This window comes from Corvus brachyrhynchos, unplaced genomic scaffold, assembly GCF_000691975.1.
Source record: "Corvus brachyrhynchos isolate BGI_N302 unplaced genomic scaffold, ASM69197v1 scaffold79, whole genome shotgun sequence".
Lineage (NCBI taxonomy): Eukaryota > Metazoa > Chordata > Aves > Passeriformes > Corvidae > Corvus > Corvus brachyrhynchos.
Window position 1 is genome coordinate 1,754,350 of NW_008240023.1, and position 5,214 is coordinate 1,759,563.

At 49.6% G+C, this 5,214-nt stretch overlaps 1 protein-coding gene across 1 annotated transcript in view; it reads left to right on the forward strand.

Moving 5' to 3' along the window:
* The first annotated feature begins 1,244 nt into the window (after positions 1 to 1,244).
* ACKR3 (atypical chemokine receptor 3) overlaps positions 1,245 to 5,214 on the forward strand; it is a 10,013-nt gene continuing 6,043 nt past the window's right edge. Inside the window, exon 1 of the mRNA XM_008640715.2 lies at positions 1,245 to 1,259. The gene's annotated coding sequence lies outside the window, so the exon portion shown is untranslated. The remainder of the gene's footprint in view (positions 1,260 to 5,214) is intronic.

The following is a 5,214-nucleotide window of genomic DNA, read 5'->3' on the forward strand; positions in this document are numbered from 1 at the left end:
CTCTGCCAGCCCTCCTCACTGGATCCTGCCGGGATGCACACCATATTATTGCTTGGCTTTGGGAAAGCTCACTGGGATTGACAGAAAATGCCCTGCCATGCAGGTGGACAAGACCTTAAAGCTTTCTCCTGCTGTGTCTCTCTCTCTCTCTCTCTCTCTCTCTCTCTCTCCTTCATCCCTGGGGGTATCCAAGGAACACCTGGACGTGGCACTCCATGCTCTGGGTTGGGTGACAAGGTGGGGATCGGCCACAGCTTGGACTCGATGATCTTGGAAGCCTTTTCCAGCCTAAACAATTCTGTGGTTCTGTCTTTGGGTGGACAAAGCCAGAGAATGGTTAAAACCCTGGGTGGCCCAGCTGAAGGAGGCCACGTGAAGCACTGTGTGCTTTGAGTTGTCTCTCTGAATCAGAGCTGTTCAGCGTCACTTGTCAGGAAGCGAGAGCTGACAGCAGCGTCCCTGGGCCGGACAGGGCCTGGAAAACACAGATCTCTCCCGGCAGCTTCTCACAAGGCTTTCAGCGTGTGCTGCCTCACAGATGCTGGAGGAGGCCTGTGACAGCCCAAGGAGCTCAGCTTTATGCTTGAAAATCTCCCTCTTCAATTTGGTCCTTCTTGTTGTGGTGCTGAAGCTCATAATGCAGCCTTTAGAGCTGCAGCAGAGATGGAAAGCGGCCCCCGAGGGGCTTTGTGCAATAAAAATATAATATCTCATGAACCTTTGAACTAACAGGTGGGTGGCGTGCAGGAGGAAGGGAAGTCCTGAGCTGTGATTTCTCTTTTATTGCTTGGGTTAGTGGTTTAGGCTCAGCTAGGGGAAGCAGGAGCCTTGCCCTAGGATGGGTTGTGGTTGCCCTGGCAGCTTCTCCGTGTACTTCTCTTCCTTTTTTTCCACTTTTAAGAGGTCAACTTCCTTCTGCCACAGTTTCCCTAGCGTTGCTTTCCCACCCCCTGAACAGCTTCTTCAGCTTGGGGCACCTCTGGCTCACTCCATCCTTGTGCAGAGGAGGACTCTGGTTTCCTGGTGCTGCCTCTGAGCACAAGAACCTTTCCTGTCCTGCAGCGGGAGGAGGTTTCTCCCTGCTCTCTTCCCCTCGCTTTCTTCATCGTGCATCTGTTCCAGGCCGGACAGGACGGGGCTGGACAGGAGACCAGCCCTGGGGCTTCCCTGAGGCTGCTGACGCTGCTGGGGCACGGTCCGGCATTAAATGACCCGATTGTTCCCTGCTGGTCGGGCCAGTGCAGCTGGGCAGCGCCGCCGTCGCTGCCTGCTGGAAATGCGCCGCTCATTTCCTTTCTGCTGCCGTCTCAGAGGTGACTCCTGATGCAGTCATCTATTTATTCCTTTTGCTAGCGCAGGGCCTTGTTCCTCCATCCATCATCCCAGCGATGCAGTGAGGAACGTGACCAGGAGAGGACAGAGGACTGGTTGTCTTGGCACAGGGAGAAGCGGGCACTGCGTGTTCATCCCGCAGGAAGCTCGGCTTCACCTTCGGACACTTCATGGATCACAGCCTGGCTTCCTCCAGGGCTGTCCCAGGCTTTGTCATGGCCGGGTGGGTGTTTGCACTCCTGGCACTGTTCTCTGTCTGTGCGTGAGGCTGCTCCCACCTCGCTCCTACTGCACGCAAATCCTCTCTTGTGCAACTGGAGAAATGTTTCCCTTTGTCCCGTTCTGATTCTATGCAATCAAAATGCTCCCCCACCCAATAAAATCTGCACTTTGCCTTCTTGGCCTTCCCTCTCACCCCCAAACGCATGTCTTTCTAGCACTCGAGGCTGCCAACTTGAGCTTTTTATTTTTTATTTTTAATTTCTCTGTTGATTTGAGTAGGCAGGGCTGGGTGTCAGCTTCCATCTGCCTCCCAGCTGGAAAGGGAAGCCTTGAGAGAAAGGGAGGGTGCTTTCAGCCTGTGTTCCCAAAGGCAATGGGAAAGGCTGTGAGAACTGGGAGAAATTCAGGATTTTTTTCTCTCCCCTACCCCCATTAGTAAAAACTTGTGCTTTTGGAGAAAAAAAAAAAAAAAAAAAGAACATATTGCTGTAGTTCAGGCAGTTAAACAAAATATAAATGCACACCAAAGCAGTTAAATAACAATCTGGCTTTCAGTGCTGCATTTTGCCCAACTCTGACATGTTGCCACAGACTCCCCCATAACAGGGTGAAAGTTGCAGAGCTTTGCTTTCCTAAATCATAACATGGTTTGGATTGGAAGAGACCTTTCAGCCCATCCAGTGCCACCCCCTGCCATGGGCAGGGACACCACTAGCCCAGGCTGCTCCAAGCCCCGTCCAACCTGGCCTTGGGCACTCCCAGGGATGGGGCAGCCACAGCTTCTTTGGGCACTCCGTGCCAGGGCCTGCCCACCCTCACAGGGAAGGATTTCTTCCCAATATCCCATCTAACTCCACCCTCTGGCAGTGGGAAGCCATTCCCCCTTATCCAAAGTCCCTCTTCAGCTCTCTTGGAACCCCTTCAGGCACTGGAAGGTGCTTTACGGTCTCCCCAGAACATTCTGTTTTCCAGGCTGAACAATCCCAGTTCTCCCAGCCTGTCTCGTTTCTGTGAGTGATGGATCACCTGGACAGCTGCATCTCCAAGGGGTTGCTGGCCACAGCAACTGCAATCTGCAATCACATCTCTTGGATCACCTGCTTGCATTGGTGGCAGATACCAATTAATCATGGCAAGCAGGCAGCACCTGGACCTTCTGCCGATCCTGTCTGAGGTTCCCAGCTCTGCTTGCTCTGTTCTAGGGAGGTGGTTTTGTATCGTGCAGGTTTTTAATGCCTGAACACCAAGCAAAATCTAGTTTTTGTAACAAAAGGGGAACTGGCCCTGGCACTCCTGTGAGGAATGTGCTGCCTGTAAGAAGACACCTGAAGGGAGGAACCCGGAGAAAGCAGTGAGGTCTCTGCCCTTGCCAAAATGCAGGAGAGGGGAGGTTGCCCTCAACTCCTGGACACCCAGCAGCTCTGTGGTTCCAGGTGCTGGCTGGTATTTTTGGAGAGCTGTGGAAGACTTTGCATTTTTGGTGTTATTTTCTGGCACACCAAGTAAGGAAAAACCACTCCACTTGTTTGTTTGGCCAAGTGACCGGAGTGCTGCTAGAGTGCCTTTATTTTTGGTTTGTTGTTTTTTTTTTTTTCCTAGGATTTTCAGAGCCTGATTTAGCCAAGTGCTTCAGTCCATGCTTATTTTTAAACCTAATCCTGTCGCTGTCTGACACCACCGTGCTTCAATCCCACCAACACCCATGGACTTGGGCAAGCACTTGGAATTCAAGCGGATGCCGAAACACTTTGCTCACAGACTGCTGTGAAGTTGGGAGGACCTCATCCAGGGAGAGCAGGGGTCAGGAAGGGAGATGAGGCAACTTACATCCCACCCTTTCCATCCATGGGATGGTGGGAGACTCATCCCTCTGTTCTTCTTGTTCCCTGGCACCCAAATCAGAAAGGACCCTAAAGACAGTTCCATGGGCAGGGATACCTTCTGCTATCCCAGGGTGCTCCAAGCCCTGTCCAGCCTGGTCTGGAACACTTCCAGGGATCCAGGGGCAGCCACAGATTCTCTGTGCCAGGGCCTCATCACCCTCACAGGGAAGATTTTTTTTCCTAATATCCCATCTAAATCTACTCTCTTTCAGTTTGAAGCCATCACCCCTTGTCCTGTTAATTTCCCATGGAAACAGGATTAAACATTTTCTGGGAAACAAAAGACACGCTTTCTGGGGGCAGGTCCAAGGGCTAAACTTTAGCCCTGTATCTTCCAAAAAGTCATGGTTCAAAGATGCCAGCTAAGCTGTATGTCCTGGCTGGGCTTCAGCAACGCTGAAGTGATTTAGGAACCAGAGGTTGATGTGGCCTCAGGGGGAGGGTTTGGGGGCCAAGCCCTGCTCTGGTGTTTTGGGAGCAGCCTGGTGGGTGTGCCTCAGATCCCTGGGAGCTGTCAGTGCCGCTGTCAGGGCACAGCAGCTGGGCAGGTGGATCCCAGCAGCTTCCCTGGGACAGCCAGCCTGACCAACCCCCCTTTCCCCCTTTCCCTGGGCTCGGGAGCCGTGCAAGGAAGGGGATGTTCACTTCGAGTCAGTGACTCCCTGCCTTCTTGTCACTTTTCCTTGGTGTTTTTCTTGCCCTTGGGGAGGGAGCAGAGGTGAGGATCTGCTGCCTCCCCTTGCCTTGTCTTCTCCATACTTTATTGTGGCAGGGAAAAAACAAATCAAAATAGAAAACAGCTAGAGACACGCTGTTTAATTTTTTTTCCCCCTCTTATGTCTGTTTTCTGCTTTTTCACCTTTTAAAATCTTTTTTCTCTCCCCTTTTCCTCTATTTTCTCTTCCTCTCCTTCTCTTTCATGGTCTTTTCCCCTCCCCTTTTTTCTTCTGTATTTTTTCTCTTTTCCTCTCATTTTCTTTCTTCTCTTTTCCCTCTTTTTTCCACTTTCTCTCTTTTCCCTCTTTTTCTTTTTGCACTTTTTCTTTCTCCCTCTTTTTCTGCTTTCTCTTTTCTCTACTTTTTTTCCTTCTCTTTTTCTCTCCTTTTTTCCTTTCTTTCTCTCTTTTTCCACTTTTCTCTTTTTCTTTCCTCTTTTTTCCTTTTTCTCTTCTTTTTCTCTCCTCTTTTCCCACTTTTCTCTTTTTCTTTCCTCTCCTTTTCACTTTTTCTTTCCTCTCCTTTTCTCTTTTTCTCTTCTTTTTCTCTCCTCTTTTTCCCCTTTTCTCTTTTTCTTTCCTCTCCTTTTTTCCTTTTTCTCTTCTTTTTCTCTCCTCTTTTCCCACTTTTGTCTTTTTCTTTCCTCTCATTTTCTCTTTTTCTTTCCTCTCCTTTTCTCTTTTTCTCTTCTTTTTCTCTCTTCTTTTTCCCCTTTTCTCTTTTTCTTTCCTCTCCTTTTTTCCTTTTTCTCTTCTTTTTCTCGCCTCTTTTTCCACTTTTCTCTTTTTCTTTCCTCTCCTTTTCTCTTTTTTTCTCTCTTTTTCTCCTTTTTCCTCTTTTTTTTCTGCTTTTTCTCTCCCTTTTCCTCTCCTTTTTCCCTCCACTTCTCTCTTTTTCTCCCCTTCTCTCCTTTCTCTCCTTTTATCCTCTCTTCTTCTCTATTTCTCTCTTTTTTTTCTCTCCTCTTTTTCTCTCTTTCCCCCGCTTTTCCCTCTCTCTTTCCCCTCCCTTCTCCCCTCCTTATCTCTCCTCCCGTCCCGGTATCACCCCCTCTCCTACC